This window comes from Lygodium microphyllum, chromosome 7 (assembly GCF_053477565.2).
Source record: "Lygodium microphyllum isolate KBCC chromosome 7, Lygodium_microphyllum_v1.1.10, whole genome shotgun sequence".
Classification (NCBI taxonomy): domain Eukaryota; kingdom Viridiplantae; phylum Streptophyta; class Polypodiopsida; order Schizaeales; family Lygodiaceae; genus Lygodium; species Lygodium microphyllum.
In genome coordinates this window covers 69,824,927-69,851,856 of record NC_141141.1, presented here as the reverse complement: position 1 = coordinate 69,851,856, position 26,930 = coordinate 69,824,927, and positions in this window count along the sequence as shown.

The following is a 26,930-nucleotide window of genomic DNA, read 5'->3' as shown; positions in this document are numbered from 1 at the left end:
ACACATGGCCCTCTTGGCTTAATGAAATACAACACTTCACTGCAGAATAACTGGCCCTCTTGGCCTAATGAAATAGCTCATGAAATGACCATTCAATAGTGTATTGCTGAAACAAACCCTTGGTTCCATCATGAAGTGCATCAAGTTATTGGCTAACCCCCTACATAAATAGCAAGGGGCAAATATGATGATAAATGATCCTATGCGTCCATGATACAATAGGAAGGTGATCAACTACCACCTGACTCGTAATCCACACTAACTAGTGGCATCCAAAATAGGACATGTCAACAAGAAATCCCCAAAGTAGCCGTGAACTAATACTAGGAGCCAATTGTAAGAGTGACCTAGGACCACAATTGAAAAAGATATCCTCAACAAAAGCATAATTGGCCAATAAATCCGCAAAGTGATTCTATTGTCCTCGAATAAGTTGGCAAGTCACTTCTTCAAAAAGATGCATCATATCCAAGGCTGCAAGGTGGTACATCTGCAAAATAGGATTCCTCACATTATAGGTCCCATTCAATTGATTGATCACTAGTTGCAAGTCACATCTTTTCAATAACCAATGGATACCACCATGTCATTCAGTCCCATGATTAAGGCCTTGTGTCTCACCATGTTATTCATAAAAGAAGTGCCAAGTTATGCTGGATTGTATATCCATTATTTTCTATACATACAATTCTGTATGGCCCATCCCATTTTGGGTTCTAGTTTACTAGGAAATAGCTCACAACGAGCATCATAGTACAACACCAACTGACCCTTCACAAATTTATATTTCTTAGCTCAAAGGTCATGAAGTGCTTTCATTCTCTTCTTCCCTACCTCTTGATGTAATAGATCCTACAATTTCATCAAGATGTGCCAGAGAAATAAATCTTTCCTGCAATGCTTCTACCTCACCCAACGAATGACTGAGAGTAAATCGCATAGTGGTCGAAAACTCTATTTCCAATGGTAAGGCACACTCTTCCCCATATATCAACTTGAATAGGATGTGGCTGATAGCTCTCTTAAATGTCGAATTGTAAGCCCAAACCCCACATATAATTTCTTATCCTAATCTCGCTTACTTTCAAAGACTATCTTGAATAAGATCCCTACAAACTATTTATTCATACTCTCCACTTCACCATTTTCTTATGGATTATACGAGCTGGTTTTATTGTGCTTAATATTCAAAGATTTTGTTAATGCTACTATAACCTTATTCAAAAATTGTGTCCCTCGATCAAACACTAACTCCTTAGATGGACCAAAACGGCAAACAATTTGCTCCATAATAAAACTGGTCGTCTCCTTAGCATTATTCTTCATTGTTGCTCAAACTTTAGACCACTTTGAAAAGTAGTCCATTACTACAATGATATAACACTTCCGTGTATTTGATGAAGGGTGTATTGGTCCAACAAAATCGATATCCCATTTTTGAAGAATAACGTAAATAGAAAAGGATTCAAGGGCCGCTTAGGATTCTCCTTGGCATTGTTTCTTTGGTATATATCACAGTGCTTAACATAATTAAAAGCATATTGAAAAATCAATGGCTACTAATATCGAGCACATAGAGATTTTTGGGCAGTAAGCCATCCAGCAAAATGTCCCCCGCATGTTGAATCATGGCATTCCTCAAGAATAAATGGTACCTCATCAAGTACTACACATCGACGATAAATCTCGTCCACACCTTTTCGATATAAGACACTTGCTATAATCAAAAAGTGTAGTGCTTGCTTGCTGCTTAATCTTTCTTTTCTCAAGCTTTGCTTTTGATTCAACTTCTTTTGACAAAGCAGCCCCAATCTCTTTTTGTAGATTGATAATGTGTTATAGTTGCATATGAGGAAGAAATGGAAGTTGTATAAATTTTAAAACATAGTCCTCCCTTTCTTCCAAATTGAGTATGGACCCTAATTTAACTGGCCATGGATCATTCATCATCCCAAGGTCCAACTCAATTACGTTCGTGTCTCTTATTCTATCTTGAGCCTCTATCAGTTAATTCAAAGTTATCTTATAGATATCCTCTGGTAGTGGACCCCTATTTGGATTCGTCACTTGATGACATCTCACTAATAGATGGGTCATATAATGTATCTAGCTCTGATGAAGATAAAGGATCTCTCTCACTTTGAGGAGATACATGGTAGGCATCTACTACTACATATCTAACACCTCTACCAAAGATCAACCGACCAGCGGGTATACCAACTTAATAGTCCGCTTGTAAGATCCATGGCCTACCTAACAATACTTGATAACTAGGCCACCTTGCAAATTTGATAACCCTAAAGTCCAAAATGTATTCCATATTAGTGAGATAGTCATGTGGACTTTAGTGATGCAACCTTCATGTTGTCTTAAACTATCATCAGCCATTTGGAGAATCGTGAAGGCATCTTTTTGGATTTCTAACCCTAACCTCTCCATCAATCCCGAGGTCATTGTAACGTATCTGCTTGTCTACTTGTGGGACATGTCTTAGCAGCCCATCGAGAAGAGAGTCTAGAAAGCGCCACCTGGCACTCGCAAGGAATGTCACAGGGTTTGCGATCTAGGTCTTCCCGAGCCTACCCCGAAGGGGAAGTATTCGGCCATTCCCACTTAGGACTGACCTGAAGTCGGGGTTTTTTTTTTCCTATTAGCCAAGTCTCAAGGAAATAGCTAGCGTCGAGCTCCAGATGAACCACTTTGTATAGGAACAATAGAGTCAAAGAGGATTTATGTTGCACTTGGTACATGGAGAATGGGAAACGAGAGGGATGCGAAGCTCAACCTTTCTGCCCATAAGGCATAGTCCCATTCCGCTCCCCTAAAACAGCATAAATCGGGATTCTATCTCTACTGACTCTAGGTCTTCACAGTTTCGTTATCATGTCTTTTGAGAAAAGTTCCCAGCTAACCGAGACCACCCTTCCGTAGCAGACCAAGTCAAATCCACCGCACTTTCCTCAGGTTGCTTAGTTATCTAATTACCTACCACATTATGTTTGACATGCAAAGGCAGCTTCCTTAATTAACCAATTTAAACACAAGTTCCTTCACGTAACATAGGCACTGACATTTAAGAAAAACAATGTCAAGCAAGTTCTTTTTCTAAATATTTGATCTTTATCTATCACAGTCTTGGAATACATCAAGTATCTTTCCTGAAGGCTATCCCAACAATCATCAGGATTGCTGCTCCAAGTTTCGCCCGTTGACTAGTACACAGGCCTCAAGATCCCATCTCGAGTCACATCGACCTCTTGTGTGGGATTCGGAGGCAAGGAATTTATAGCCAGATCCTCCCCTGGCACCCAAGCATCCTCCCGCTCCAAGTAGCACCCATGGAGAGACCTCTCACAACGGGTTCGGTCCATGCACCCAGCGCGGCTAACAACCCCCTTGGATAGGGCTAAGCAAGTAGTCAAAGGTAACTGAACCTGCCTCTCCCTCCAGGCTATTAAACTAAAGCATTAAGTGTTTGGCCTTGAATTAGTTCCTTGAGCAAAGAAGTTCAAACAACAAACCTAAGTGTACTCTCATGATCATTTCTGTGGTCGTTCATACGACCAACTACTAAGGTGTGATTCCTTCTTCCCGAATACTCCCAGCATTTGATCCTGGATCGTTCGCAACTTGGCGAGATTCCAAGGGCTTGGCAAGCTAGGTTGCTTGTTTACCCTTTTTCTTTGGGTTAGGGTTTATACCCTACCGACCCCAATTATCATTACCCTAGGTCTCCTTGTACTATAGTCAAATAGATCTTGGACAACCCCGTCGTCCTTGGTTGGTCAATTTGCTTATTGGCAATTCACAATTTCCCTAAGTTTGACAAATCGGTCCCCAAGAGAGAGTTGTAGTAGGGTGACTATTCGACTCTTAACTAATCTAACTTGTAATTGGATCTCACCTTCCTTGCCCTAAGATGTAGTAGTAGCATCTTATGATTTAGTTGCAATAGCATATGACCTTGCAGACTTGTTGCACGAGATAGATAGCAGTACCTATCTTGAGGAATTACATCTCCTGTCATATGGCATTCTTTGACTAAGAATACCTTTGATTAAGGTATAGGATTTGGGAGTTCCATGGACCCCAATCCAAAACCCTAGTCCCACTAGGTTGAAGATTGATTTGAAGATTGATTTGGCTCTAGGATTTCTTGTGAGATCTTAACGTTTGGTCCTTCGATCTTTAAGATGAGAACCCTAGGATCACGTCCTTTTCCCTTATGGACCACTTGTCCCTAGTAAGATTTTCTAATCAAACAATCTGATGATTGTCTGAAATTATCCTCTCCAAATATCCAAGGCATAGGACTTGATCGATAATCCAACCTCGAGTTTAGCCTATCGATTTATCTTAGACTAGGGAGATGTCCTTGTTTTGTAGTCTAAGGTCGTAACGATAGTTTGCAAGCAACTTGCTTGGTTGCTTAACATCCTTTGTTTGTCGATATTATTAGTATTCGTGTCCTAAGGCCTAGTACCCTCTCTTAGTCACAACATAGAATGATCTAAGTACAAGAACGCTAGATCAACTCTGCAAGTGCAATACTAAGCAAGATTTTAACTTAACTTAACCAATCTTTTCATATTGAATGTAACTATCATTTCATGTGTATTTCATCCTATATGCTTTTCATCAAATAAAATATAACCCTTTTTCTTTTTATACATTTACTTATACATGCAAGTTGCTTATGCATGCAAGTTATGCTATGTAAATTTACAATGCTATAAAAACATAATCTTTTCTTTTCCCATGCAAGTCACGCGAATAAGAATGCAGTTGCTTATGCGAATTCTAGATAAAATATAACTCTTTTATTCCTCTCCATAGCAACTATCTATTCTTTAATTAAACATCCTTCTATGAATTAACCTATTTACGGTCATCACAAGGGATTTTTATTGCACAAATGCATTGAATAAAACATAATTCATTCTTTTCAACGTAAATTACCGAATGCAAACCTTCAAATGCACAAGAACATCGCAATATATATTTAACCTATATGCGAGATGCAACTAGGACATTATTGCATAAGTGCATCTTTTAACACATGAACCATATATTCAAAAATGCAAAAACTTGAACATGTGCAGGAGGGGTATTATCGATTCTTGTGCTTTGGGTGGGGACTCTTGCACGTGCTCCTCTTGCTCCCATGCGTGCTCCTCTTGTGTGGCGCTTTGGGGCCATCGCAATTGGCATTTGGGTATAAGTCGGGCAGGTGAAGGGTGTTTCCGCAAGTTGGCAGTCCTTCCTTCCTGCAAGAGAACTTCCTTCACGCAAATTGTGTCCTTCACGCGATCAGCGGAGCACCCTTAAGAAGCTTTTAGTGGAAGCTTCTAGGAAGCTTCTTAAGAAGATTCTTTAGTTTCTTACTTTCTTTCAGTCAGACTTGACAGCATCTCCTCCTCCTCAATCGTGCTGAGAATGGTGATGATGATGAAAATGATGGTGATGAAGGTATGTGGTAGCGTCCGATAGCCTGGCGGTGTGTTGGCGGAGTAGGGGGTGGTGTTGCGTGTCAGGCGGAGCAGGGGGGTGAGTGGCATTGAAGATGACCTGTCCGAGGGGGACGGGGGCTCCCCTTATATAGTGGGGAGGGGGTGGTTCATGGGTGGGGGAGATGGCCATTTGGCGGATTTGGCGGGCCGCCACCCCACACCTAAGGGGGTGCACGCCCCCTCTCCCACTCTTACTCCCTCTCTCTCCCTCTCTCTCTCTCTCTCTCTCTCCCCGACATGCTATCGGCAGGGGAAGAGAGAGAGGAAAAAAATTTGAACTAATTTTAAAATTTTAAAAAAAGGGGGGTTCTTATGGGAGAGACAAGGGAAATGTTACATCCTCTCCCCCTTAGAGGAATCGAGATGTCCTCATCTCGAGAAGATCTGGGGGTATTGTTGGTTGAGAGTATTTTCATCCATCCATGTGGCATCCTCTTCGAGATAATCTTTCCATTGGATGAGGTATTCTTTCAAGGTCCTTGATCTCAAATGCTTCTCCCTAACATCTAGGATTCTATCAGGCCGTAGCTTAAGGACTCCTTGGCTAGGCATTACAATTTTTTGATCATCAAGTACATGATTCAGATTAGGTAGATACTTTTCCAATAGGCTAACATGGAATACATTATGAATCTTTAGAGTTGCGGGCAGTTGTAGTCTGTAAGCATTAGGCCCTAGGCACTTGATGATCTTATAAGGTCCACAATACCTTGGACTTAGCTTCTTGTACTCTCCCAAGGACAGTGAACTCTTTTTAGAGTGTACACGGATGAAGACCATATCACCTTCGACGAAGGATCTGTCTTATTGTTTCAAGTCAACGTAGGCCTTCTGTCTATCCTTGGTAGCTTGAATGTCTTGTCTTATTGATTTGATTTGATCATCCATGTCTTCCAGCATCTATCTTGAAGCTTCTACCCTCAAAGTTGGATCCGAGAAGTTCAAAGGGGTACGACAATCATGCCCATACAATGCTTCATACAATTCTTGGAAAGGGGTCATCTGAATACTCTGTTGGTAAGAAGCATTGTAAGCAAACTCAACCAGTGGTAAGTATTGAATCCACTTTTTGGGTTCGCAACAGCAGTATGCCCTAAGCATATCTTCAATGACTTGATTGACTCGTTCTGTTTGACCATCAGTTTGGGGATGGTAAGCTGTGCTGAAACAGAGTTGAGTTCCAATAGCCTCAAAGATAGCCCTCCAGAAGTGTGATGTGAAAAGAGAGTCATGATCACTAATGATTCTTCTAGGTAACCCATGAAGTTTGAATATTTCCTTGATGAATAATCTTGCGATGTCTGAAGCTTTATAGTTTGTCTTGACAGGGATGAGATGTGCAACCTTGGTGAGCATATCTAATGAACTCCCATTTCATTTGTGGAATGTCAAGTGGTTGTAATTTCCCATGCATTTTAACATGTTATGCCTTAATGCGTTGACAAGACAAACATTCCGTGACACGTTTGAGTACGTCTCCCTTGAGCCTTTCCCAAAAATAGCTCTTTCTGACCATATTAAGGGTCTTGGTATAACCGGAATGCCCTGAGAAAGGGGAGTCATGGGCTTCCCAAAGTATCTTCTGCTTGAGAGTTTGGCTTGTAGGGATACATAATCTTGCCCTAAAGTAGACAAGTCCATTACTGATGGAGAATTCTTGATACTTCATCTTTAGCTTCGGGTCTTGATCCTTGATGGGGATCTCCCTTAGTATTTTCTGATAGACTGGGTCATGATATGCCCCTTCTTTTGCTAGCTCAAGAATCGGGTTGTTTGGCATTGATACCTTTGTCGCTAGAGACCTTGCTGTTGATGGATCTTGCAAAATGAGAGAATTTAGAAATGCCTTGCGAGATTGAGTGCATCGATAACTACATTCTCTTTTCCAGGCCTATATTTGATTTCAAAATCATATTCTTCTAGCACTTCGATCCATCAACGTTGCCACATATTGAGCTCATTCTGGGTGAAAATCCATTTAAGACTCTTGTGGTCCGTTAGTAAGGAAATTTTATTACCTAGCAAGTAATGTCTCCAAAGTTTGAGAGCATGGATGACAGCCAACAGCTCCAGGTCATGGGTAGCATAATTCCTTTCATGGCTCTTCAATTTTCTTGAAGAATATGCTACGGGATGACCTTCTTGCATAAGTACACATCCTAAAGCAAGTGCGCTAGCATCAGTTACCACTTCAAACTCCTTACTAAGATTAGGAAGTTTCAGGATGGGTACTGATACTAAGCTTTGCTTTAGTTTGTCAAAGCTGGTCTGTTCAGCAGGTGACCATACAATTGCTACTTGCTTCTTTAGTAGATCAGTTAGAGGTGGTGCAATCAAAGCATAATCTTTGATGAAAATTCTGTACCGCCTTGTCAACCCAAGAAAACTACATATTTCTTTGACAGAAGTTGGTGTTGGCCATTCCAGAACGTTTCTGGCCTTAGCTGGATCTACTGAAATTCCTTCTACTGATACAATGAATCCCACATATTCAATCTGTCACTTGAAAAATGCGCACTTCTTCTTGGCATAAAGCTTGTGTGCTCTCATTGTTTCAAGAACAATGCGAAGCTAGGGTTCATGGTCCTTTCCATATTTTGAGTAGACTAGGGTATCATCAAAAAGGATGAGAATGAAGTCATCAAGATAGGGCCTAAAGATATCCTGCATTAACCTGTTGAAGGTAGCAGGAGCATTTGTCAGCCCAAATGACATCACTAGGAATTCGAAGTGTCCATACCTTGTATTGAATGCAATCTTCGGGATATCTTCTTCTTTGATCCTTATCTGATAATATCCAAATCTGAGATCTTTTGAGAAGATCTTGGCCCCTTGAAGATGGTCAAGTAATCTATCTATTCTTGGAACGGGGTATTTATTTTTGATAGTTGCTTGATTCAACCCTCTGTAGTCAATGCATAGGCGAAGCGTTCCATCTTTCTTCTTTTGGAACAACACTGGAGCTCCCCATGGTGAACTGCTAGGACGAAAGTAGCCTTGATCTCACAAATGCTTGAGTTGCTCTTTCAATTTGATAGCTTCCAGGATGGACATCTTATATGGCCTTTTTGCGACTGGTGCAGCTCCTGGCACAAGTTTGATTTCATGGTCGACTTCCCTTTGGGGAGTAAGTTCCGTCAGATCTTCAGGGAATACGTCTGCATATTCCTTTAACCATTAATGTTCTTCTCCGGATTCTTGATTCTGAACTAGCTTATTCAGTTTAATCAGATAGACAAGTACACCCTTTTGAACACCTTTTATTATCCGTGTTGCATTTGCTAACTGTATTTTTGGCTTACCAACCTCACCTTGAGTCGTGACTAGTTCCCCTTCAGAATTGTGGAAGGAGACTTGGCCCTTCCCATAGTGGATGTGGACATCATTGGGTATTAGCCAATCCGTTTCGAGTAAACATCCGTGGACACCTAGGTTCATTACCCTGAATCTCACAGAAGTTGGCTTCCCACCCAGTAGGAATTTCATCTTAGCAGTTTACCTAGTACAAGAGACCTCACAACCATTTTCTAATTCCACAAGGTAGGTGCATCTATTGTGGCTATCCCTAATCTTTTTGCACAGATTGGTGAAATGAAGGAATGTGTACTGCCACAATCAATCAAGGTTTTGAAGCTTTTACCTTGATATTCTAATGGAGTTTAAATCACTGAGAATTGGTGATTCGGACCCTTCTTGTGAAGAGTGGCATGAACCGTTGCCCTCTCAATGTCAGCATCCATGGAAGGATCTTCTTCATTGTCCAGCTCCTTGATAGAAGAGTTTTAAGCTACTAGCACGGGGTGCAGATTTAAATCGAGCGGGTGATGGATAAGGGTGCTTCACCCGCTGATCATGTGAAGGACCCTTAAGAAGCTTTTAGTGGAAGCCTCTAGGAAGCTTCTTAAGAAGCTTCTTAGTTTCTTACTTTCTATCAGTTGGACCTCACAGCATCTAAATTGTAATGTGTCCGCTTGTCCACTTGTGGGACACGTCTTGGTAGCCCATCGAGAAGAGAGTCTAGAAAGCGCCACTTGGCACTCGCAAGGAATGTCACAGGGTTTGAAATCTAGATCTTCCCGAGCCTGCCTAGAAGCCGAAGTATTCAGGTCGGTCCCGTAACATTTCCCCTGCCTCTCCCATAAAACCCCCCCCCTTTTTTAAATTTTAAAATTAGTTTAATTTTTTTTTCTCTCTCTCTTCCCCTGCCGACAGCATGTTGGGGAGAGAGAGAGAGCGAGAGGGAGTAAGAGTGGGAGAGGGGGCATGCACCCGCCCAGGTGTGGAGTGGTGGCACCAAATGGCTATCTCCCCCACCCATGAAACACCCCCTCCCCACTATATAAGAGGAGCCCCCCTCCTCCTCGGGCAGGTCGTCTTCAATGCCACGCACCCCCTGCTCTGCGTGACACGCAAGGCCACCCCCTGCTCGGCCAACACACCACCAAGCAGCCGGATGCCGCCACATACCTTCATCACCAACATTTTCGTCATCATCACCATTCTCAGCGCGATTGAGGAGGAGGAGATGCTGTTAGGTCTCGACTGACAGAAAGTAAGAAACTAAAGAAGCTTCCACTAAAAGCTTCTTAAGGGTGCTTCACTCCGCTGATCGCGTTGTTGAAGGGTTTTCAAAAGCAAAGTCGCGTCCACAGAGGACCTTGAAAAATTTCAAGATAGAAGATCAATCATGTGAATAAGCAAGACGAGAAAATGATGCCAAGTAACAATTGTATTACTGCCAAGATGTTTACAAAATACAAGATGAATTCCAATCTGATCAGTCCACTGGTTTTAGGTCACCCGATTTAATTCTGCAGCATTTGTAGACCCTTCTGCTATAATGATCGTATGGATCTTTGAAGCTCCTTCTTGCATGTCAGCATGAGAAGAAAAACGCAGTCGAGCTTTTCTTGGGGAAATAAAGACAAGTATTTGTTCCAGCATGAAAGGAAGATACAGGTTTACTGACGCAAGTTGGTTTGTTTTGCCCTTTTGTGTTTCTTTAACGGCTAAGAACTCCAGGATTCAGTTAGAGCTACCCAATGCTGACCACCATTGCTATAGCAATTCAAAGAAAACATGTTGCACTATGATTTATATATAAACTTGATGAGCAGGGCAAGCCGCAGCACCAGTACTTGGCATTTATAAAACCATAAGCTAACATGTGCTTGCCATGAAACTCCTATGGACAGAGCTCCCAAAGGTTGAACTGATAGCTTTTGAGTAGGCCACATGCACAAGGATGACCAAGGATGTAGAAGCCGTAATAAAGCAAGCTCCACAAGGTGACATTAACAGCATGAGGTTCTGAACGTCAAAACAGTGAAGAAGATGTGTCGCCCAAGAAAGTTCACCTACAGATGGTTGCTTAGGCAACTCCTTCTTGCATCACTCAAGCGTTGTCATCTTCTGCCCATTCACACTTGGTCAAAAGCAGTTTCCAATCACATCAGCTTGCCAACATGCCTATGCCAGATTTAGAAGTTTCCATCAAGGCCTCAGCACAGTCAACTTCGGCAATGAGGTCGATGCCACTTTCTTTATGGGCATGGTGTCACATTTCAGCACCGTTCTCTCTTGGGAATGTAAAAACATGGCCCTTGCACTCCTGATCTTCTGGACCTGTTATTGCAGGGCTTCTCTCTATTGATCTACGTCACCCCCAGTATGACATTTTTCTACGCTAACTTAAGTTCCAAGACAAGTAGTCATTGTCTTCAGCAATCGTCTGTACTCTCCAACATCCACGAGGTGCTCCAAGCCTGAGGATGAGCCATTTTTTGGTGCCGAAGAGACCCCTCTCCGGAGGTATTCAAGCCAGGATGAGCTCGACAGGCAGGCCCAGCCCCCCCATGCCTCCCTATTGCTTTTTCCTTTCCCCTCTATTGCTGCAAACACAATGTCTGAAATAGATCTGATCCACATCACGACTCCCTTCAAAAAGCAAGTCAAACTAAAAACCGATTCCATAGGGCAGACCAACAATTATGAATTGTAAACTTCTTCGTGTGATAAAAAAATGTCCACCCCTGTGACTCACTAAGGTATCAACTCCTGTGATGCGAGGAGTCAAAGATATGAAATCTTGAGTAGAATCCTCAACATTCAGATAGAGGACAAATTGCGTAGTCTTGCTGCCTGAAGTCACAAAGAGGCATTTTTTGATTTCTGATGTGGAAAGATCAAGGTAGAACTCCTCATCTTTTTCATGATACAGCAAAACATCTTCAGACTGTTCTTTATCAAGCTTCTGTCCATACCTGGAAAGGACGATGGAGATCATCCTGTGTAACATATGTAAGATTCTCATTGTCAATCCATTCCATATACTCAGTGACTCCATGTAAAGGCTTTCCCACAAACTCACCAGTCTTTGTATCCACAGTATAGACCATATAAACCTCATCACCTTTTGTATCTTCAGCATAAGCAAACAGCTTGAGAAGCTCGAGAAAACCATACTCATTGCAGATCTAGAGCCCATTCTCCTTCTAAATTGTTTGTAACAAATATCATATTCACTCCCAAACAGTAGTTGTCTCTTCTGTGAAATTGAACATGAACCAACTGAAGGCAAAACGTTCAGGCAGAGCAAAGCACAACGTCTAAGTATACACAAAGTAATAAATGTCACACACACAAACTTTTTGGTGGATTCCACACCTCGGATACGCAACAGTATGACATCCACCCCCTCTGATCCTGCGCATCCTGCGAATGGGCCAACTACCCATGATCATTATCGTCAAGATCCACATACAGATCAATCTCTTCATTGTCTATTTCCGGTATATCAGCAACATTATCTGTCATATCATTTGTCTCTTCTATTGGAGTTTCTTCTCGTTGCTCTTCTCTTACAAATTCTTCCAATGCATAATCCTCATCATCTCTTTTCTTGAAAATCTTGATTCTTTTTCTTGCAATCGGCACTCTAAGCATTGTCCCATCCAATTCTGTCAGCTCATATGTTGCATTATCAAAGACATGTCTGACTATGTACGGCCCAAACCATCTTTTCACCATCTTTCGAAGTGCAGTATACTGATTTTCAAGGCTGCTATCAAAGACTAATACCCAGTCTCCCTCTTCTATTGCTCTAGGCCGCAAGTGATGCCTACTGTCAAACCTGTCCTTATTTCTAAGTCTAGCAACCTTCAACCTATCAATAGCTAGCTGAATATCCTTTGGTCTTCTCTCCAACTATCGGATCTGAAGAGCTAAGAGCTCCTCTCTCGTCAAATCCTCCTGCCAAGGTAAAACTGACCAAGTCAAAGCACAAGTCTTAGTCAACATAACTGGTTTCTGACCATACATCAAATCTGCGGGCATATATCCTATGGTAACACTGTGAGTCGTATATTCAGCCCACAAAGCAAATGGTAGAAGTCTCGGCCATTCTCCAAGACATTCTCCAATCCATCCTCTGCATGCTTTGGCTAATGCTTTCACTATCGGCGGATGCCCTCTTTCACTCTTTCCATTTTCCTCTAGATTGTATGCTGCGGTTAGAGACAACTTGATTTCTAGTTGAGAGAAAAACTCCCTAGCTTCATCTGCATCTAATTCACCGCGATCTGCAGTGATCTTACCCACACATCCATACCTGCAGAAAATTTCTTCCAATAAGAACTTACACACTACACTAGTGGTCTTCGTTCTCAAAGGTCTGCCCTCAACATGATTGGTAAGATCCTCTCTAGCCAAAACAATATATCTCATCTTCCATAGACCCATCGGCATAGTAACCAAATCAACTACCCACTAATAATGAATGCATAGCGGATAGGTCGAATGAAGCTCGTCTCGATGATGCACTACGGAATACATCTGACAGTCTCTGCAAGTCTCTACAAAGCGAGAAACATCTCTATACATGCCTTTCCACCAATATTTTTCCTTGATTTTCTCATAAGTAGTCCACACTCCTCTATGACCAACCCAAGGACTCTCATGAAACTCTCTCATTACCTGTAACTGGGTTTCTTTATTGCAGACAACCCGCAAGGGTAATCCACCTCTTTTCTTCGGGTGCTTCCAAAGAAATCCGTCCTTGAGAAAATAACCATAGGCTTTTCTTATGATCTTCTTGAGCTCTTCATCTATCCATTCATCTCTTTTGCTTAGTGTACTAAGGTACTTGCCAATCTGCAACCAATCTCCAACATAGAGTTCTTCTATGAAAGCCACAATATCATAGACATGGCAAACATGATCAACCATAACGGCTGAAATTTCTACATCATCCTCTTCTGCAAGTAGTGTCTCCTCATCATCATATTTGGCTCTAGATAGCATATCTGCCATTGGATTATCTTTCCTTGCTATGTGTTTAAATTCTAGATTTAATGACTTGATGTATGCGATCCATCTCATCATAGCTATATCCGGAGTAGAGCAACTCGTAATCATACCTATCAATGGCAAGCAATCTGTCTCTACCACAACTGGAGCTCCAATAAAATACTCATTGTCACATTTGAGAGCTGTAACAATTCCCAATAAGTCCCTCTTGATTTGCGGATACCTTCTCTATCTCTCGTTTAGGACTTTCGCCCCAAACCGAATAGCGTACATGTTTCCATCTGCATCATCTTGACCCATAGCCCAACCTATGCCAATTGGACTAGTGTCAACTGTCAATACAATAGGCCTTCCGCAATTATAATCCACTTTCCTAAGAGTAGGAGCAATCTGCAATAACTTCTTCAATTTCCACATGGCTCTAGTGTGGCTCTCATCCCAATAAAATTTATGCCCCTTTCGAAGCAGCTGATATAAACAATCTGCTATGTGTGCAAAATGGGGTATCCAAATCATGTAAAACACACAGGCTCCAATGAATCTCCGTACCTCTGAAGTGGTAGAACAATACTCCGTAATCTTTCCTATAGCATCCACCTTCTCAGGTGAAGGTTTCCTACCATAATACCCACACATATGTCCAACAATGACGACCTCATTTACTCCAAAAACAGATTTCTGCCCTAATATTGTCAAGTTCACTTCTTCTAACCTGGCCAAAATCTTTTCACAAGCTACAATATGATTAGCCACAAAGTATCTGCATCCCTGCTCATTTAGACTCTCATTCTTCTCTTCTTCTGCACACCCCTTAATGGACACATCATCCAAGAAAGGCATGGTAAGCTAAGGTATATACTCATGAAGGACCTTATGCATGGCATTCATCATATGCGCAACAGAATTAGTGGCACCTTGAGGCAAGGTACATATCCTGACAAGCCCAATAAGAGTTCTCATAGTGGTTAGGTCCCTGCTTTCCAAGGCCAGCTGAAACTGATCATATCCCGAATACAAGTCACCTAAAGAATAGATGGCACATCTAGCAAATGCTTCTGCAAACTCATCCACAACTAGACCTATACCAACATTCCTGATAGTAACTCTGTTTACTAGCTGCATGTCCTGTATAGATCGGAGAGTACCATTCTTCTTTGGAATCATAAACCACCTTTTTGAGTATGGTGCAGATGACGGCTCTAGGATTTCCATCTTGATTTTCTCATTCAACAAGTCAACTAGCTTTGGTAGGTGTGCCCTAGGCACTGGAATAGGTCAGAGGTTCCATGGAATATGAGGAATAGTAAAGATCACCATAGAGGCAACAATATCCGGATTCACACATCCAATCTCATGTAAAAAGAAATCAAACCCCCTTCCATGTCGTTCAAGCATATCCTTGAAAGAAATGCTTCTCTGAGGGTAGCAAGAAATCACCATTTCCAATTTTTAATTCAGCAAGAGTCTCTGCTGAAAATTTATGGCCTATATGCTCTAGGTTCCTCAAAATTGGCTACTTGGCAGCCCTCTCTATTTGCTGATCACTGTTAGGTGGAAGCGGTCTAGCTATCGGCTTCAGCTTTTTATCCACAGTCTTGTATTTCGTGTCAACCCTGGCTTCATTATGATCCTTTGCATTACTCAAATCATGTTGTAAATCAGCAATTCTGCCCTCTGGTGGTGGCTGAATATCCTTAGCCCTCTGCTATATGGACTGCATAGGAACATTCCTAAACTCTGGATGCTGAAATATTTCAGCAGTAAACTCTATTGGCTGAAAGTTTTCAGCCCTCTATGTCTCTGTAGGCTGATCATAATCAGCCGGGAACTCTGTTTGCTGAATTTCTTCAGCTCTCAATACTTTTTGTTGAGTCACCTCAGCCTCTGACTCTATCTGTGATACAAAATCTGAAATTTCATGAAACATGTCCAGGGACTGCACTGATACATTACTGAGACAACTCTGCATATCAGCTTTCAGCATATTTTCCATCTTTGTCATCATATCTGCACAAACCATACTATCATACATCCCATCTATATGCTCATCATCCTCTAAAATACCTGCATTTTTCTAATCTTTCTCCTTCCTGCATATGTACTGCCTGGCAGCTCTAAGCAACTTAGAAATCTTTTGATAACTCATCGAACTGTTTGTTGAAATTCCAACAAAATTGGAGGAGAAAACACTACTACCAGGAGGCGAGAACTCCAATCTCCTCTGCTCTGTACCACCGTCGTCTCGCGGAACAGCGGTACCAATGAAAACCCGAGCTCGACAGGTAGGCCCGGCCCCCCCCATGCCTCCCTGTTACTTTTTCCTTTTCCCTCTATTGCTATAAACACAATGTCTGAAATAGATCAAATCCACATCATGACTCCCTCCAAAAAGCAAGTCAAACTAAAAACCGATTCCACAGGACAGACCAACAATTCTGAATTGTAAACTTCATCACTCCTTCGTGTGATGAAAAAATATCCACCCCTGTGACTCACTGAGGTATCAACTCCTGTGATGCGAGGAGTCAAAGATCTGAACTCTTGAGTAGAATCCTTAACATTTAGATAGAGGACAAATTGTGTAGTCTTGCTGCCTGAAGTCACAAAGAGGCATTGTTTGCTTTCTGATGTGGAAAGATCAAGGTAGAACTCCTCATCTTTTTCATGATATAGCAAAACATCTTCAGACTGTTTTTTTATCAAGCTTCTGTCCATACCTTGAAAGGACGATGGAGATCATCCTGTGTAACATATGTAAGATTCTCATTGTCAATCCATTCCATATACTCAGTGACTCCATGTAAAGGCTTTCCCACAAACTCACCAGTCTTTGTATCCATAGTATAGACCGTGTAAACCTCATCACCTTTTGTATCGTCACAGCATAAGCAAACAGCTTGAGAAGCTCGGGAAAACCATACTCATTGTAGATTTAGAGCCCATTCTCCTTCTAAATTGTTTGTAACAAATATCAGATTCACTCCCAAACAGCACTTATCTCTTCTGTGAAATTGAACATGAACCAACTGAAGGCAAAATGTTCAGGCAGAGCAAAGCACAACGTCTAAGTATGCACAAAGTAACAAATGTCACACACACAAACTTTTTGGTGGATTCCACACCTCAGATACGCAGCAGTACAACAGCGTGAAGGACACAATTTGTTGTGAAGGGAGTTCTCTTGCGGGAAGAAAGAACTGCCAACTTGCAAAAAATTTCAGCACACCCTCCACCTGCCCGACTTATTCCCAAATCCCAATTGCGATGGCCCCAAAGCGCCATACAAGAGGAGCACGTGTGGGAGTCCCCATCCGAAGCGCAAGAATCGATAATACCCCTCCTGCGGATGTTCAGGTTGTTGCATTTTTTAATATATAGTTCATGTGTTAAGAATTTTGGTGCCGAGAAGTTCTTAAAAATAGCTAAAAATTATGAATATCAAGGGAAAAATATTCACCGTCAAAGGCGGCGGCTCGATCTAGGACGATTTTAAGCAACAAAGTGCTTTAAAGGTGCACGAGCGACACTTGTTGATTTTTCATAATTTTTCAGACAGTCGTGCGGGTTGACACGAGCTACTGGCCAATGCAGGATACCAAGCCGGACACCCAGGATTTTTCAGAGTTCAATTCCGAGTCCAGACGGGGAAATGGCCAAGAAGTTGGGCAAGATTTGAAGAGGTGGACATTGGAGTGGCCAAAGTGGGCATGACCTTTGGGAGCCGAAGAAATTTTATGCTACATGAAAAGTTAGCAACAAATCGTGGAGAGAGAGAGAGGAGAGAAGGCGCCATCAGAACACATCCGAAAAATGCGCCATCATGGTGGGAGATCAAGCATGCTGCCTGCACACAACCCCCCCATCAGACATTGGCCCTTGCTTCCCTCCTGAATGCTGACTCTATCGCCGCCCTTCGCCCGTCAATTGATGGCCTGAATGCTGAGATAGAAATCTAGTCTTTCTCTCTCCTCCCTCTCTCTCTTCTAAGGGGAAATTCATGTGGGAAGAGAAAGGAAGAAGAAAGAATGATGGAGGCTTGTCCGGCATCGATCGGATTGCTCCACGGGCTGGAAATGGTGACTTGTGATCGTCATGAGCATGAAGTGCTGCTGATTTTCAGATTTGCAGCCATGGACATGAAACTCGAAACACGCAAATAAGCGGTAATTCAAATTTTTCAAAGGAAATTTGAGATTTCATGGCTTTTGATTGATAAAATGTTGTTCATGTGGGCTAAAAATTGTTTATGTTGCTGTTTTCCATGAGTACTTGTTGATCATAATCAGAAAATCAGAAAAACATGCATCTTGTGTCTCAAAATAATACACTAAAACACGTAAAATATGGAAAATCAAGGGAAAATGATGTTTTTGGGCATAAAAATGGAGGAATAAATAGGAACACCAACTAAATTGTCATTTTTGTTGCAAGAAGGAACTAAGGGCCATAGCCCATAACCTATTTTGATTTTTCAGTAATTAAAATAATGCAAAAAATAAGGGAAAATACAAGGAAAATAGAGGAAAACCACTAAAAATAGGGAAAAAATGCATTTTGGGTGCGGAAAATTAATGAAAATTAAGAACAATGTTTGTGAATGTTTGTGGGGACTGAAGCATGAGGATTTGCCTCAGTTCAACCCCACCTTCTTGTTCTAGTGTGTTTTTCCCGCTTTTTACACATGAAATGATGGCCAAATGCCTTATGAATGTATACAACAATGCAACATTTGATCGATGGGAGGGTAGAGTGGTTAAAATGTGTCTAAATGTGGAGTAAGATGATGAAAATATTGCTGTTTTTGTTTGCATGCCATATAGGTAGGTGAATAATTAAAAAATAAGGGCCTAGTAGCACGAGGGTTCCCTCGGTGCTAGGTTCGTGCAGCGCCGCATAAGAACGGTAGTTGAAAATCATTAAAAGGATGTTCTCCACATGTGCACAATATTGATCTCATAATTGTTTGAGCACTTAGCATCCACAATATGCATAAATCATGGAAATATTTAAAGGTATCAGAAATCCTGGATGCACAGCAATTGTTTTCATTAGGACCTTGACCCACGTTGAGTGAGAGACAGGACACCCTAAGCCATAGGCTAGTTGTGGGGTCTGGGGGAAAGAGAAGTGAGGACAATGGTACATTCCTGTATACGATTAAATGGTACCTTGAGTGGATTTTGTGCGAAATGTTTATATGTTGAGCGATGCATCGAGGGGCCAATCCCCAAGGTGTAGGAGAGTCGCAGAGGGGTGGCGGCATTCAGATGTTGGAGGACCCCCTATGTCTATGCTTCGTGCCATTAGGCAATGTGTAAGGGAATCCCTCTGAGGAGTAGTGGGTGAGAAAGGAGTGGACTACAAACGACGTAATACAAATGCAAGATGTCTAGGAAGGCAATGTATGTGTCATCAACGCTCCTGGCCGCGAGGCCGTGGGGTTGTTGAGCACGTGAGATAGAGGTCCGGCTAGTGCACGAGCCAGTGCCGGCCCATTCTAGGTTCCATCACATGTAGTACATCATGCAGGCTCTTTTTCTTGCCATCAGGCAGCATCATCAACGAAACAACTCCTGTGTGCTAAATATCATGCTGGGTGTCATCCCCAGTACACAAATAACCATGTGAACCTATAACCAACTCATCGAACCACTCTCTGGTGGGTGTCATATGGTTAGAAGCCCCAAAGTCACTTTACCATCTCTCATCTATGCTCTACCTAGGTGCATTCTTGGACACATGCTGCATGGCAAACAATCTATCACCCTGATCATCATGAGCACTACTAGATGATGCATAATTCCCATGCTGTCTTCCTTTAGCTTTCATGCTTGCCTATTTCTTATGACAATCCTTGGCAATGTGCTCATATCTTCCGTAGTAATGAGAATCTTTATCCCTATTGGATTGATCATTTGACTACCATGATCCACCATCTCTGCCACAAGGTAAAATCCCCTTGCCTCTAAAGCTACCAAATCCATGCTGGCCTTATGTATTCGTGCCATGCCAATTACTCTGCTACTACTGTCCATAGGTATTTCGAGTGTCAGTACGACATCGAAAAGAGCCACGGTCTCTATCGCCTCTACAACACTAGCTAGAATAAAGGACAGTATCTGTGCTTTGAGACATACTAGAACCTGTGTTCAACCCAAGCTTCACTTCTTCATGCAACAACAGGGCAAGAAACTCATCCCAATCAAGGGGTTCAACTCTAATAGAAATAGAAGTGTCAAATACCTTGTACTCTTTGCCAAGTCCATATAGAGTGACTGCTATCATATAATCTTTAGACACTTCAGATCCAATAGTAGCAAGCTAGTTTTCCATGGTCTTAATCTTCGTTGTGTAGGCCTGGATGCTTTTACCATTCCTAGACATGTTGTTAAATTGCTGCTTTAACTGTATCTTCCTAGCATGTGTTACATTGCCATAGTTCTCCATGAGGATGTTCTAAGCATCATTTAGGGAATCACATCCAGTGATCTATATTTCCATAGCATCAAATATACATAAGGAAAACCAATGTAGCACTTTGCATGCTCTCTCTATCCAATGTTTATGAGCTCTTCTCTGATCATGTGTCGACCGTTCAGGCAATTTAGGTTCAGCTTCATCACCAGTGCATAGATCCCAGTAACCTCTACCGACCAGGAAATTCTTCATACAAAACTTCCACAAGGCGAAATTCTTGTTATCCAGCTTTTCACCCCAGCTTTTCACCAATAATTTATGTAATGTTATCAGTTCCCTGTGCATTTTCCATGTTGCAACAGACTATGTCTAACTTCATGCTGCAAGCCAACAGGTCCAACTGACTATGAATTGCAGTCTTTGAATGTTTATGTCAGTTTTTTGCAATAAGTTCACTACTAAGAACAGTGTATTTCAGTCCATTGATGTCTCATAACCATCCACAAACATGTGGCATAACCTGTAGGTACATCTGACAATAAAAGGTAGGCTTTTGTTCATTGTGGTTCCCATTTGTTCAAGTGTTGATCATGACTTGTTGGGGAGTCTTTTAAGGATTGTTTAAGCACCATAGTGCTAATCACAACCACGATATGCATCTAATTTGTGGGGAAGAAGCTCAAGATTTGTTCATGCCAGTTGTGCATGTTGGGCATATTTGAATGTTGCCTGCAAAATCATCATGTGGAGCACTTGCCAAGTGGCATAGAGCTTGAATGCACACCTTGGAAGGTACTTGAAGGGTGTACTAAGAAAATGCCTTTGTGGGAGCTCATCCATGAGCTATAACATAGAATTACAAATATAAAATATAGCTTGAACTATTGTACACAAACAATATACCTCACTTACTTTTGGCATTGGAAAGAACCTGAGCCTTTTGACATGCTTCGAAGGCTTCATTGGAGCATAGATATGCGCATATAGACATATGTATTGGTTGTAATACTTATGAGTTGGAATATTTAGTCAAAATACGCAGATCTAAGAGGTTTTTTTAATTGGCTAGAAAACTTTCAAATTTGTGGGTAGTAAGCACTTAATGGTCTTGGAACATTAGATGACTTTGGTTAGCTTATATCTACTGTATGACTTGGTATATGGCTTGTAAATGTCTTGTGGATCAAGAAGGGAATTGAATGAAAATTCCTTGGACTAAAATAAATGTCTTGACATCGTATTGGATGGCAATGAACAATAAATGCATTGTATAACACTAGCTCTTGAAGACGAGAGACATTGTTGAGTTGACAAGGTCAGGTCTTCTTCACTACCTCTTGCTCCAGAGAGCCCACCTAGCATGGCTCTAATACATTGTTGGAAGAGAGGGAGATACGACAGAGAGTGGAGAAAAACCATGAGTCTTCAGCTCATCCTCATTATCTTCTCATTATTCATCTACTTATTCATACACTAAAAGAGAGAGTTACACTAGGTTTGACTAGCAATCATCTAACTATGGTTAGGTCAAGTCTACTGACTTATTCAATGACACACACATGTGCAATTGTATCCAGCTAATGTCGGTAAGTCACACAGACATAAAGAGAGACAGGGTGGAGATTGATTTCCAACAATTCTCAACTAGCAAACCCAACAAAACCACAACTTCTAACCTACCCATAGTGTTCCTATGTATGATGATGATGAACATAGGCAAGCATTCGCCTCAGGCAGCAAACCCCACAAAGCCACAACTTCTAACCTACCCATAGTGTCCCTATGCATGATGACTAGGGTTTCCATCACACAATCGATACCGATCACCTATCATGTCCCAACTAACAAATTGGAATTCCATATAATCCTCGAGTACCTGTCAAGTGAGCTAGCTGGCAACCCAATTGCAAACCTAAAGCCCCTCAAGGATCTCATCGAGAGTAAGAAGTGGTGATGGAATAAAGTACATGACTTAAACATGCTATACAACTGGGCTATCATTACAAGTGAGAAAAAGTTTGAGGACAGGAACCCTAAAAACAACACACAAACTAAGTATGAGGATTCCAATGATGAGTACAAAGACTGTTGTTTCATCAATGAGGAAAGCAAAGAGGAAGTGGAAACCATAGAATATGACACATATAGAGGCGTGATTGAGTAAATTATAGAAAACTCTAAACCTCAAGAGGTCAATGCTTTTAAAGTGAATGAATGAGTTATCAAGGTAGATTGTGATCGAACTTGGCTAGAATATCTAGAGGTAGTAGATTATGAGCAAGCGGGATTAATCCAGCCTTCCACCACATCATTATTTTGAGTGAAGTGAGCCTCAAAGATATGACCACCAAGGGAGAGAGCATCATCTAGTGAGAATTGTGAGTACAACTCCAAGTTAGAAGTAAACTCTGATAGTAGTGACCCCAAAATTCCTTGACCACCTAGGACAAAAAACACAAAGGGAGACCTTCAAATCTACCTAAGGCATAATAGGCTACAGGAAGAGAGAAGGGAACAGTCCAAGTCTTCAAAAGCTGATCGATAGAACAAACCCCACGATTTTCCTATGCGCTTCATGAAGTTTAAGAAGGGTGATCAAATAGTGGTGTTAGTAGGAGCCAAGTGGAAAGCGCGGGTGAGTCAACCCATTGAATGACGAACTAAAGTTAAGGAAGTCAACTTGGCAAGGGAAGGGGATAAGCCTCAATCCATGTGTATAGCAAAAAACCTAACTAAGGAGAAAGAGATTGATCTCATAAATCTCTTAAGGGAATTCTTGGATGTGTTTGCATGGTTCTTAGAGGAGTTGAAAGGAATAGATTTGAGTATTATGACTCACAATATTCCCATGACACTAGATGCAATACAATTTAAGAAACGACCATACGCAATGAATTCTAAGCTATTAAATGCAAGATTCATTTATGAGATACAACACATGGATTGAGTATCATTCATAGTGATAGTCATGAAAAAGAATGGAAAGATTTAAGTGTGTGTGAACTATAAAAAGGTCAATGTAGCTACAAAGAGAGACAACTACCCATTACCATACACTCCTGCATCTACACCAACTAGGAAGAGCACTTAGAAAAGCTAAAAATGGTCTTTGAACGGTGTAGGAACAAGAGTGTGTCATGTCATAGTCATCAAAATTCCATCATGCCAAGTCCATTTCTCAATTTTACCAAGGAGTTCCTGCACCTGCAAATGAGTTTTGGGCTCCCGACCATCGAGAGGTGGGCAAAGTTCCCTCCGGGCCCATGTTGTGCACCCCTTTAAGGTCTTTGATGGCAAGGGGGGTCACCCCTCATTTGTCTTGCCACCTCGCCTGGCATCGGGCTTTTCCTCACCCAGAATATTCATGGCAGACATTTATTAATTAAACACCCAGCATGAGATGCATTTTAGGAATGGAAAATTTGGGCTTTTCATGAAGTGCATGGAATTGGAATGGGGAATAGGGATAGAGAGCTTACCAGCAGTGACTCACTACCTACTCATCCTTATACAATGGATTTCTTAATCAATTCTTGGCTCAGCCAATTCACAAGAAGCCAAACGAGTTATGCGTAAGCAAAAATATAATCTCAATGAAGCTTCAGCATGAGTAAAATCCATTCCAATGCCATAAGATCAAATGGGAATGACTGAGATTAATATTCAACATGCATACAATGTATGGGACTCCTATTACCTACTTGGACTCATACATTCTCTCAAACAAGTGGATAGGACTCAACAAGAGGCTTAATGGGAGAGAATGAGAGCCAAGAATTGGTTACCTTGAGTTGTTTAAAGAATAAGGCAGCTACTAATGCCACTTTAGTCCTTCATGAGAGCTCCAATTTGATCCCGCATGCTCCATAGCTCCAAAATGGTTGTGCTTCATCAAGAAAGGATGAAGTCAAGCTTGGGGAAGAAGGATTCTTCCATGGGGAAAGGGTATTGCTTGCATAGACTGATCAAGGGGGTGATTTCTTCCAAATGAGCACTCCATAATGCCTTCTTGCTTCCAAGAGGCCTTCAAATCTTGAGAATGAGCCCCAATGTGGCTGTAGCTTGGGGGTAGGATGGCGCAGGACCTTCCCATGAAGAGCTCTTGCTGAAATTGAAGCTCTACTTCCATAGCCATGGCTGCCCACAAGTGCATGTCTTCAAATCTTGCTTCTAATCTTCTTCATGTGCTTCTTGATAGCTGAAATCTTGAGCTAGGCTTGAAGAGGGACTCACGGGACCAAGAAAATACCAAAATCTTCAAGATTTTTGAGCTTGATGCCAAGCTTCCATGGCTGCCATGGACTGCACATGATCAGGGTTTCTTGAAGTGGAAGAGGAGTCCAAGAAGTTGAAAAAGAAAGGCTTCCATCTTGCCCAAGGGACTTGCCAAGAGCTGGGAGTGAGAGCCAGGAAGGAGAGGAGGGATGGGGTGCTGTCAAGTAGGCCAGGAAGCAGGCTGCATTTTGCACTGCAATTTACGAGGCTACTCTTGGAGGGTTGGAGATGGCCACCATAGCTCAGCCCTGCTTGATTTGTGGCTCTCGAGCTTCAGAAACGGAAGGGGAAGGGCTGATGCTTCATGGAAGAAGGGGGAGAGCAAGATTTGGGCCTAGTTTCCTCCATGGGAGCTTGCAGGAAGCTTGAGGAATGAGGAGAGAGAAGACCCTCCCTGAAAAGTAACCCTAGCTAGACTTTCTTCTAACTCCTATGACCACGGTTACTAAGAGTTTACCTTCAAAATGGGCCAAAAATGACCCACGAGCTGCCAAAGTCAGTCTTCATCCCTCCAAACTTGGTCCAAGCCACCATTAATGCTCCTACCTATAGTCCTTGTGGTCCAGAAATCTTTGGGAACTCCCCTACTTCTCCCTATACCTGTGTACCTATGACTCAAAATTTCATTGACTAGAAAGTTGCAACAGGGTAAAATGAGAGACTAACTCGGACCAAGAACCTAGGCTCTGATGCCAATTGTCAAGGAGAGGAACTGGGAGAGAGAAAGAGGAGAGAGAATACTGCAGAGAAGAAGAAGAAGAAGAGCAAAAGAGAGAGAAAGACAGTTACGAGGAGAGAGAAAGACTAGAAGAGAGGGAAGGAAGACATGGAAGCTTGGAGAGCAAGGTGAAGGAGAAAGAAGACTTGTATATTTATCTGATAATGAAAAATTATGTCTCTCTCACCTTATATACCATCCAGTGTAGCTAGTATTTCCCTGTTATTAAATCCCCCTCTCTTACATTAACATCATTGAGTAGAATAATGAAAGGAACAAGATCGATGAAAGAGAAAATGCGTAAGACGCAATATTCAAATAGGAATCCACTATGACAAGAGTATAATGATTGAGCGATGGCTCACACACTCCATAAGCTCCCTCTCTCCACATCAAGAATCTACAAGTACATGAATGGATAATGGACTATGGTCACATTTCAGCCTTTTATAGACAAAAATAAAGTTGTCTTATCACAAAATAGAGCAATGAATAAGAATACCCAAGATGCACCATGGATACTCCAGACATCAGCGTGCACTCCACCAGATACACCTCGGTAAGAAAGCATCCCAAAGAAGAAGCCGCAAATGCCATAATCTCTCTTTGAAAGAAAAATAGTCAGGCTAGCCACCTTGCACCTCTTGTAGCCACACAAGCTCCATGGATAGCTCATTGTGACACCAAGATTCCTCCACTAGAGCATATGCATGGCCTTTGGATTTCCTCATGGGAGACCATAGGAACACATCATGTCACTCGTCCCAACATGAAATTGGCACTAGACACACCAATCCAAGATCTAGATCAGCAAAAGATGTGAACTTGAGAGGAACTTGATGACAGACATAAGATCCATCAATAACGAAAGAGCATCAACATGCCCTCTCTCCACCCTCACACATGCCTTTTCTAGCTAGGAGCATGTGAGGGTGTGTAGTATCACTAGAGTTAAGAAGAACCATCCACTTGAGCCATTGGTAGGCCCCAAGTAAACCAAGATGATGTAGACATATATGTGGTTTCGTGCTCTACCAAGCACGACCATGATATCCACCACAAGAAGTAGCAACATGTCTTTCATATCTTCCTTCTCTTCAAATATGACACTATGCCACACCACTCTTTCTCTTTACCTTCATGTATATGACCACCACTTTGCTACATTAGGAGACCAAAACATGTAGAAAAATAATAAAAGACGGAAGATTGATGAAAGAGACAATGCACAAGACATAATCTGCAAGAATAGGAATCCACTTTGACAAGAGTACAATGGTTGAGCACTAGCTCACACACTCCATAAGCTCCCTCTCTCCACATTAAGAATCTATAAGTACATGAATGGATAATGGATTGTGGCCACATCTCTCCTTTTAAAGAAAAAATTGAAGGAGTTGTCTTATCACAAAATAGGTTGTCCAATTACCAATTACGAAATAAAGAATAAGAGAGTTCCTATAAATTAGGCAATGGGTGCATGTGAACCTATGATATGACCGCTTCTAACACCCTCACTCAGCGCATAGGTGAATAGGAAATGAAGAAGATATCCAAGATGCACCATGGATACTCCAACAATGTGCACTCCATTTGATGTGCCTCATTAAGAAAGCACCATGAAGAAGTCCATATGCCATAATCCCTCTCTGAAAGCAACGTAGTCAAGCTAGCTATATTGCACCTCTTGTAGCCATACAAGC